General features: G+C 33.6%; 1 long non-coding RNA gene across 1 annotated transcript; it reads right to left on the bottom strand.

Moving 5' to 3' along the window:
* Positions 1-3,886: 3,886 nt before the first annotated feature.
* Positions 3,887-10,481, bottom strand: LOC126886764 (uncharacterized). Its single transcript, XR_007698765.1, has 3 exons — positions 10,054-10,481; positions 5,182-9,584; positions 3,887-4,712 (listed from the first exon to the last, which is right to left on the bottom strand). It is a non-coding gene; the product is annotated as an uncharacterized LOC126886764 (long non-coding RNA).
* Positions 10,482-11,369: the final 888 nt, after the last annotated feature.

Here is an 11,369-nt window from a genome sequence, read left to right as displayed (position 1 = left end):
TTTTTGTCCAGAATGGTCCAAAAAATCAAAGAAAAAATTGTTCGGGACAAAAATATTGATTCTTGCAATTTGATTAAAAAAAAATTGTTAAAAAAAAAATTGGCCCACTTTTCACGTGGGCGACTTTTTGAACCTTATTCTGGGATGTCTCACGAATGTGATTATGCAAAAAAATCTCATGGGAATATTTTTCCCGTCGAACCCGCCGTTTTCACCTTGTCTATATGTAAAAATTGTGTGTATGCGCGCTTACTCGTTCGATTTCAAATGGGAAATGCATTGAAAACATCATTTAATCACTATGTGTTTTTAGCTTTGTTTAATAATAAAAAAATTAATTTTTAGCAATGCAAGTAATTAAAACCGATAGAATTTGACTTGTACTTTTAAATGCGGTAAGCTGAATTGTTATTTTATTTTTCGATCAAAAGTTATTCGGGTTCAAAAATTGCAATTTTTCGATTTTTTGAGAGTTCAACCGCGTTTATGTCAAAAACTATGCATCCTACGAAAAAACTTGTAAAAACTTTTTTTTGCTTAGAATGACCCAAAAAATACAAAACAATGTTTTGTTTTGCGAAAAATCGCTGTTATGTGACGCTGTTATGTGATTCCTCAAGTTCTTTGTATATAACAATCTTATCGATATCCGGATCGACTGTTAACTAAAAAATTCGTGTTCTACGGGTCAAAATACCTAAAAAAAAGCACTTGGGTAAGTCCATCTGAATTAAGGAGGCCGTTATACCCCCACTGGCGACAGGACTATTATAAATAGTCCATTAAAATGCTACATGTTTTAGGCCATACCTTGCATTTGTTTGACGAGTCAATTTTATTCTTTTAATATGTAGGAGGCTTCAGTAGAAGTTTAAGTTCAAGTTTTTAGGGTCGCCACCCTCGTCCCCCGGCCGCCATCTTGGAAAAGGAGTGCAAAGTTGTTTCGCCCTATATCTCGTAAACTACCGACCCTATAAAAAATCTAGTTAAACATAAAATGTAGCAAACTAAATTTTCTATAATATTGTTTCTATTACTTTTTATCGTCAAGAGAACGACAAAGAAGATATAAGCAAAAATAAGTAAAAATTTTTTAACATGTTTCTTTTGGAGGTTATAACTTTTTTTCAGTTCATTTTAAAATAAAATAACATTTTAGCAATTTTGTAGAGAGTTTTTCAGCGAACAGTTTCCACTATAAAGATGTTTATTTCTATTTATTTATGTAGGTTTTACAGCGCTCCAAACTTGACCAGATTCTCGAATGCTCATAGGGACTCAAAAAAAAAACAAAACGTTAGGCTTACTTTTCTATCTTAATATTTTTTAAATTATACAAGTTATTATGATTTTAACATTCATATGCTATTATTAATCTATTTTTGACCTTTCTCCTCACTATAAAACTTAGAACCCTAAGCATATATAGAAAAGGCCCAAGAAGTTGTTTGAGGACAAATTCGTCGGTCCAGAACAAGAATGATGCAACCGCAAAATGTAAAATTCTTCAGAGCAGCAACAAAAACACGATTTTTAAATATATAAAAAACGATTTTTAAATATATAAAATAGGGATTAAATGAAGAGTAATCGTCCAGGTGCATCGGTATGGCGTTTGTCTTTTGACAACGATGGCTTTTATTTTCATCGATATTGGTTCGAATTTCATTATCTTAATTTAATCGCCCCATTTTCAACCCTATCTACAATTGCGTTATTATGCATCTGAAACAAGGCCTAACACAGCGCATATTTAAGTAACGACGCAACTACCCTACAGTGGCTCAGCACATTTTTACAGTTCGGTCCTTTTGTATCATCTTTAATAAACAGGAATTGACAAAATTTTCAGTTGCGTCATTTTTCTTCCCTGTCGGACTGAATATCTGTCTGCCATTACTTTTATTATTATAATTTATCGTAGGTGGTACAGCAGTCGGTCCTCTCTACTTGACTTATTCTTACAGTTGTGCTACCTATTTGGCCACGTGCATTCGTATTAAAAATTGTAAAAATATTTTAAATTTTATAGATAATACTATTGAGAGTCTTGTGGGCAAAATTTGTATTTTTGTGATTAGATAAGCATTTCATGTTTTTTGTAAGAGCGCATTATAGGTGGTGGTTATTTTATTTGTAAGAAACCTCTAGGGAAAATTATTTGTCAGTGGGAAAGTCGAGCCATCTTTTCTCTTGTTGTCGGCGGACGTTTTTCGTCTCTTTATATGGCGGGAATAAAGACGATTCTCTGAAAATACTGAGATACAAACGATTCGCTAAAACAGTGACAAAAAATGCATTTTAATCTCCTCTCACTTCCTCCAACACAAGATGCAGCCCGTTTCCACAGAGACCCCATACAAGAAATTTTATACCTTCTGATTGAAGTCCTAGAATACTCGAGAAAGATAATATTAAAAGAATGGTTTAATATTGACTAAGTACTTATCTTCCTATAACATATAATATACGTAACTGCCCGTTTCTCAAAAATTACTTGAAATATGAAAACAAAGAAATATTAAGTCGTAAAAAAAGTGTAATTAAATAACACAACTAAACGTAGCCAAAAACGGGTTACGAAGTGACAGCTGTCAAACGATATTATTTCTACCAAATATAATTTCCTGCTTCGTGTTTATAGTCCTTCTGGTATATTTCCGCTTAAATTATTTAAATTTGTCTCATATATAAAATTTTTGGTACCTATATTTTTATGTTCGCTATCAAGTTGCAACAACGAGCAGCCACAACTTGACACACTACCCTACATTCACTGGAGATACCGTGATAAAAAACCCTAGCGCTCCCCCTCAAAACTTCCATAAAGTTTTATTTCTCTTTTGGCGGCTAACACCACTGCCAGTGGCTCCCTCATAAAAACAAGCTGTTGACAACTTCTATCGGTTTTTGCGCCAAATTGAGTAGACACACACCATATATTTTTTACGTCCGGAAAAGAATGATTGCCTATTAACAATATGACTCTGTTTGATGCGATAAGGCATGTTAGGAAAATAAAAAATCACAATAAAGCTGTTCAAGTCGTTTGTTTCGAGCGGTAACCGAAAAATTATCGGACGTGCTCATCCAGATAACGCATGTCTGCTTTTTTAACAGCTGTTGACTTTTGGGCGTGTAAGTTTAATTTTTTAATTTTAATTACAATTTGACTGTAATTTTGCACTCATAAAAATTTAAAAATGTTTTTTTCACGAGTTGTAAAATATTAATCAATGACAATATTAAGTGAAACCTGAGTTGTTGTTTTTTTATTACGTCGAATCCGCTTATTAGAATACTTGTTATAGGAATATCCCGCTTTAAGGAATAGAAATTTGAGGTCACGAAACGTTTGTTGAAACCTCTATACTCTGGGTATAGAGATTTTTGAAGAGAAGAACTGAATAAAGATGGGTAAAATAAATGATAAGAGATTTAAGACAAAAGAAGGGGGGCTTAGCTCAGAAGGAAAAAAAATCAAAAGGGCAGAGAGACACTAAATCTTAAGTATGAGTATTCGGGCTAGCTTCCATACACCGAATATTGGCTTTAGAGATATAAGAAGAAAATTTGGTAATGAAATGATAGTAACTAGGAAGAAAATGAGACTATTAATACAAAAATGGAAGGAAAATAGATAAGAATGCTAGAGATAAAATAATATCGAGTTACAACAAAGAAAGAAGAAGAAAAAAGGGCGCCAACTCGAACGAACAACTCGGCTCTCAGAACCAAGAAGTTGGACAGGTTCGAGATTTTGAAGTAACGAACAACATGAACTCTATGACACTGGTTACAACTACCTGAAATACAAAATACTAAATACTGAGCTTGTCTTGCTATGTTATATACTGGTAATACAGACTGAAATAAAACACCAACCTTAATACATACAAATATATTAATAATAAATATTAAATGTTAACACTTTACATATAACGCAACGTAATAACAGTGATAGTGGATGGGGAAAAGATAAAATAGGACCGCAAAGGCCACTCAACAAGCAATTATCCACTATCACTGGCCAAGCAAAAGTATTAAAATCAAAATCCAAATCAAAAGTCCGTTGGAATAGCAAAAAGGTCTATATAAATGAGTTGGTCAGTGACTCTTTATATATTTTACAAAAAAAACCTACGAGACGTATTCCCTATTTAAAATCCGCGACAAAATTTTACAACCCGATTCCCTATTAAATTTTAAGATACAATTATTTATGATTATTAAACAAGACCTGATTTTATTTATTTTAACTAACTCCTACTTATACTGAATCAAAAAGAAAAAAAAAACGACCTAAAACCCTATCTATCACGAAAATATATGTACTCTTCCTAATCGTATGCATACGAAAAGTTTACAATGTAGCAAATATATCTTACCCAAAAGTAAATACAGAAAAAGTAAATAAACTTAGCTTTTACACAACAGCCGGTTAAAAGTAGGGTTGCAAGTCCATAGAGATGAATTCCGTAGGAAATTCCCTTTTGGCACGATAAAACGGTTGGCTGCTGTGGTGAGTAAGTCCTACTGCAAGGTCCTGGGTGAAGATGCTGGTTGTAATAAAATCCGGTATGGTGTATTATCCAACAAAAACAGCCCACTCTAGGGATAAACCATCACAGAGTGGCTAGCAATCTAACTAGGTAGTACATAATCAACGTGATAGAGTCACGTTGTGTGACTAAATAACTAAGTTACGGGATCTAAAATAAAGTTTATTTAATTAGTTATGATGTATTTCAAGAACAGTAGCAGTACATATTGAACAGGCCCAAACAAAAACATCAAATATTAGGTAGGTTAGGTATTCATATGTCATGTCAAAATTTCTGAAGTTTACTTCAATTCAGACATGACAGGGACGTGCGCATTAGATGGGCGTGACAGAAGGCTGTATAGATACTCGTTAAAACTTTTTATAAATCACAGATAAAAAAAACCTTAAGTAAAAAGCCTAACGATCAGGTATAAAAGATATTAAAATTTAGGTTTGGACTAAAAAAAACTATGGCCTTGATTGAATGTTCCTTTGCAAATGAGAATGAATATCATTATTATACTATGAATTATATATAAACTTATGTGGTAAATTAATCTACCGGAAGATCTAACTACAATGATGCATTGGATTTCACAAGGAAGGAATGAGAGATAAATGTATTATGTACTTACTGAAACAAGGCAGGCACGCCGGAATATCCACTTCTGTTATGTGAAGAAGTCCAAAGAGATGTTTAACTTTGGTTATCTAGTTTTGTAGATGGGATTAGCTGACGCTTGATTTCCTTCTAATTATTTGATTTCCATCGAAAATTTGTTTCAATCCCGTCACTTAAAAGTGGGAATAACCTTACTAGCGGCGCGCCATCCGCCCTTCGAGCCGTTTCCTGACCAACTGCTGTTCAATGTTATCGGAAATCGATTCGTATCGATCCGATAGAAACATGCGCGGTGCTTTCCTCTTGCTTCGCTGCGAAAATAGGCACCTAGGCGATTAAATAGGCGTCTCCAAAGAACTTTCTAGAGGGGTATTTTTAATGAAATATAATTGAATGAATCGAAAATCGTAATTAATTTTAAATGGTCCGTAGCATAACTGCTACATTCTCCCTTATCTCCAGCAAAAAAAAAGGAAAACTCCACAAGTTTCCTCTTTTTTTTATTTTCCAGAACTAACTGACGCTAGGGCGAACCTGAGGGTGGACACGGTAAAGGAGTAACGTTGTGGGATAAAAACATAATGATGGTAGGCTCAACAGTCATACTATTTGCTGAGAGGACGGAACAAAAATCAGGAACGAAGTCATACATAGTATAGAGGCCACGCGAGATATATTTAATCATATTTGCAGAAAGTATAGAACATAGAAGGGATGTGTAACTGACCGACATAGATAATTCAACATAATAATTTACTTTAATTTAGTAAAAATAAAGATAGAGAAAAACAAATAATTACACGTTAATCACTTACATTCTAAATATAATTATACAACCTTATAGAGTAAGTCAACTCTTAACACTACTTACCATCTGCATTCTCAAGTGTTAGTAACCCATCATTAAATCTAAATTACAGGTGTGTATTAACAACACCTAACACAGTATAACCAAGAACCATACACAACAATCAACATATCAAATTTACCCACATTGATACTAGAGCGAACAAATTCTACTAATCACCCGAGAATTCAATGAGGGACTAATTCATCAAGACTAGTTGAAACTACATTACTACAAATCTAAACATAAATAATGATATGGTTCTGGATATCAACAACAACTAAAAATCAAGGTAAAAGATAATCCTTAACATCTACTCTCTTGAGCAGTGATAGGAAGACACAATCTAGGTAAAGATACTAGCAAGCCCACTATACTCCTGGTATAGGGTATGCTAAAAGGTAAAGATAATTGCAAGCCCACATCTACTCGTGGTAGAGGGTATGCACAAAAGGTAAGATATAATTAGGGTCCTAACTGTAATACCTAAACTGCACTATTGACGTGATCCAATTCTTTACTCACGACAAGCACAGAGAAGGACAGATTCTTAGGACTTTATAATAATCAAGATAAAGATAAGATATACATTCAATCAGATATAGATAAGAGATGCACTCATCAAGGTAAAGGTACGAGATAAACTCAAGGTAAAGATAAACTCACTTCAGGTAAAGGTAAACTCACTTCAGGTAAAGGTAGAGATAAACTCACCTCAGGTAAAGGTAAAGATAAGCTCACTTCAGGTAAAGGTAAACTCACTTCAGGTAAAGGTAAAGTCACTTCAGGTAAAGATAAAGATAAACTCACTTCAGGTAAAGGTAAAGATAAGCTCACCTCAGGTAAAGGTAAAGATAAGCTCACTTCAGGTAAAGGTAAACTCACTTCAGGTAAAGGTAAAGTCACTTCAGGTAAAGATAAACTCACTTCAGGTAAAGGTAAAGATAAGCTGACCTCAGGTAAAGGTAAAGATAAGCTCACTTCAGGTAAAGGTAAACTCACTTCAGGTAAAGGTAAAGTCACTTCAGGTAAAGATAAAGATAAACTCACTTCAGGTAAAGGTAAAGATAAACTCACCTCAGGTAAAGGTAAACTCACTTCAGGTAAAGATATGTTAAAACTCAAATCATTTAAAAGATAACAGCATAGGAGATGACAACCAAGTTAAACAGACTTACTTACTGCTGAATATCAGAACGATCGAATTCTATATGACACATTCTAATTTCAACCTGAGACACTCTGGGAACAACTTATAGATATTAATGTATTTCTGAGCCAAGTAAAGTGCACAAGTTCGGGGTGATCAGTCCTGAACCCACGCTAGATCCTGACACAGTAAAGCGACTGTAACAATTTATGGGCATGGTCCGTACGCAACCATACAAAACCATAAATCAAGGAAAATATATTTTTTTTTGAAAAGCGTTTTCCAATTATCCCTGTAAATACTTATTTAACCCAGAATTCAAGATGGGGAAAATTCCCATTATCCATCCTGTACTCCTATGGTATGTAGTTTGGACTTTCAAGAGGCAACTCACAGCAAAATGAACAAGTCCAAAACTAAGATATTAGTCAACATTAAGATAAGATAAAATAAGATAAAATAAGATAAAAGGCATAACAACAGATGTTAACCAGGTAAACAAAATAAACATATGTTCTACCTTAAACGATGCCATTATAAACAACTGGGAAATAAACACGAGAATGAGATAAAATGTAAGTAGGTAAAGTTTAACTTACTCTCTGTCCTCAAGTTAATGTTGTGAGTGGATACCTATACCAGTAATGTTTATTTGTTTGGTCCAGTCGTGAAATCCGTTGAAATGTACTGCTACAACTTCCGATAAACCTAAAATCGAAAAAACTTTTAATTCAAGGTAGTGATTCACTTTTAATGCTATTCCGGACTTGTAAAATAGCTAAATTCAAGATATTCAAATTTTCAATTTATTTATTATTAATTCAAAATAATTATTTGACCAATCAAAACAAAGCAATCCATTCAGTCAACACAGTATACCATAGCAAAACAAGTTTATTCAAGATATAGATACAAGATACTGTCCAAAAAAAAAATTGAAATATAAACTAAACGTTAAAATGAAAATATAAAAACACAGGCACTGAAACCACCAAGATAAAACCAAAAGTTAAAGAAAATATTTTTAAAGCCAAAAATGTAAAAGAAGCCCCACGTTGGGCGCCAATTGAAACCTCTATACTCTGGGTATAGAGATTTTTGAAGAGAAGAACTGAATAAAGATGGGTAAAATAAATGATAAGAGATTTAAGACAAAAGAAGAGGGGCTTAGCTCAGAAGGAAAAAAAATCAAAAGGGCAGAGAGACACTAAATCTTAAGTATGAGTATTCGGGCTAGCTTCCATACACCGAATATTGGCTTTAGAGATATAAGAAGAAAATTTGGTAATGAAATGATAGTAACTAGGAAGAAAATGAGACTATTAATACAAAAATGGAAGGAAAATAGATAAGAATGCTAGAGATAAAATAATATCGAGTTACAACAAAGAAAGAAGAAGAAAAAAGGGCGCCAACTCGAACGAACAACTCGGCTCTCAGAACCAAGAAGTTGGACAGGTTCGAGATTTTGAAGTAACGAACAACATGAACTCTATGACACTGGTTACAACTACCTGAAATACAAAATACTAAATACTGAGCTTGTCTTGCTATGTTATATACTGGTAATACAGACTGAAATAAAACACCAACCTTAATACATACAAATATATTAATAATAAATATTAAATGTTAACACTTTACATATAACGCAACGTAATAACAGTGATAGTGGATGGGGAAAAGATAAAATAGGACCGCAAAGGCCACTCAACAAGCAATTATCCACTATCACTGGCCAAGCAAAAGTATTAAAATCAAAATCCAAATCAAAAGTCCGTTGGAATAGCAAAAAGGTCTATATAAATGAGTTGGTCAGTGACTCTTTATATATTTTACAAAAAAAACCTACGAGACGTATTCCCTATTTAAAATCCGCGACAAAATTTTACAACCCGATTCCCTATTAAATTTTAAGATACAATTATTTATGATTATTAAACAAGACCTGATTTTATTTATTTTAACTAACTCCTACTTATACTGAATCAAAAAGAAAAAAAAACGACCTAAAACCCTATCTATCACGAAAATATATGTACTCTTCCTAATCGTATGCATACGAAAAGTTTACAATGTAGCAAATATATCTTACCCAAAAGTAAATACAGAAAAAGTAAATAAACTTAGCTTTTACACAACAGCCGGTTAAAAGTAGGGTTGCAAGTCCATAGAGATGAATTCCGTAGGAAATTCCCTTTTGGCACGATAAAACGGTTGGCTGCTGTGGTGAGTAAGTCCTACTGCAAGGTCCTGGGTGAAGATGCTGGTTGTAATAAAATCCGGTATGGTGTATTATCCAACAAAAACAGCCCACTCTAGGGATAAACCATCACAGAGTGGCTAGCAATCTAACTAGGTAGTACATAATCAACGTGATAGAGTCACGTTGTGTGACTAAATAACTAAGTTACGGGATCTAAAATAAAGTTTATTTAATTAGTTATGATGTATTTCAAGAACAGTAGCAGTACATATTGAACAGGCCCAAACAAAAACATCAAATATTAGGTAGGTTAGGTATTCATATGTCATGTCAAAATTTCTGAAGTTTACTTCAATTCAGACATGACAGGGACGTGCGCATTAGATGGGCGTGACAGAAGGCTGTATAGATACTCGTTAAAACTTTTTATAAATCACAGATAAAAAAAACCTTAAGTAAAAAGCCTAACGATCAGGTATAAAAGATATTAAAATTTAGGTTTGGACTAAAAAAAACTATGGCCTTGATTGAATGTTCCTTTGCAAATGAGAATGAATATCATTATTATACTATGAATTATATATAAACTTATGTGGTAAATTAATCTACCGAAAGATCTAACTACAATGATGCATTGGATTTCACAAGGAAGGAATGAGAGATAAATGTATTATGTACTTACTGAAACAAGGCAGGCACGCCGGAATATCCACTTCTGTTATGTGAAGAAGTCCAAAGAGATGTTTAACTTTGGTTATCTAGTTTTGTAGATGGGATTAGCTGACGCTTGATTTCCTTCTAATTATTTGATTTCCATCGAAAATTTGTTTCAATCCCGTCACTTAAAAGTGGGAATAACCTTACTAGCGGCGCGCCATCCGCCCTTCGAGCCGTTTCCTGACCAACTGCTGTTCAATGTTATCGGAAATCGATTCGTATCGATCCGATAGAAACATGCGCGGTGCTTTCCTCTTGCTTCGCTGCGAAAATAGGCACCTAAGCGATTAAATAGGCGTCTCCAAAGAATTTTCTAGAGGGGTATTTTTAATGAAATATAATTGAATGAATCGAAAATCGTAATTAATTTTAAATGGTCCGTAGCATAACTGCTACATTGTACTAACCACCAATGATCGGCTATTAGAATATCTCGGTTATAGGAATACTTTTGCTTGGCACGAAGGCTATTCCAATAAGCGGGTTCGACTGTATTTTCACATACCATCTAATCTTTCCTCTTCTACTGTTAGGTGTCGAAGGAGGTTATCTAGTTTATGATGAATTTTCTCCATAATTTTTTGTTTTTCGCCATTTGTGTTGTTTCTTTCCAAGATTTATCTTTATTTTCCTTAAGCAGGTTTATACCAGCTGTTATATACTGTTACATTCCTATTTGACATAAGAAATAAAAGTCTATAGTTATATTTAAGTTTCAAATAAAAATAAAGGTTTTCGTTTTTCTCGACCGCGGGCATGTAAATTTGGAACACCCTGTAAAAAACAAATTTTGTATAGGTAGTTTCTAAGAAAGTGTTTCGGAGAAGTGTTTACGAACCCCAGGAACAATACCACTCAAGTAAACAATTAGAGTGATGTTTAAAAAAAAGTGTTCGTGGAAAGGTTGTCAATAACCACCGATAACTCATATTCTAGTAAATAAGATAATAGGTTATTAAATTTGTAAAGAGAATTAATGTGGAACCTAAAATTGAAATGGGGAATATTATTTTTTCCTGAAATCCATTAAGATATTTAGAAAAAAGAAGTTTGTGTTGCTAAATACGGATAATTGAAAGTTGCTTGGGATTGGTTGATTTTTGAATGCTGGAAGGGGTATTTTGGAAGGAGGAGAATGAATGAGCAATGAGAGGCAATGTGTTTTGAGGATCGAGAGGCGAAGTTCAGTTTTCGAGAAGAGTGTACAAAAAAGTGAAACGCCGGGTTAGTTAGTTTTGTTTTTGAAAATTAAAAAGTAAGATATCGTGGAACGAGTGATAG

The sequence above is a fragment of the Diabrotica virgifera genome, chromosome 6 (assembly GCF_917563875.1).
Source record: "Diabrotica virgifera virgifera chromosome 6, PGI_DIABVI_V3a".
Lineage (NCBI taxonomy): Eukaryota > Metazoa > Arthropoda > Insecta > Coleoptera > Chrysomelidae > Diabrotica > Diabrotica virgifera.
The sequence above is the reverse complement of the archived record's forward strand: the minus strand, read 5'-3'. Positions and strand labels throughout refer to the sequence as shown.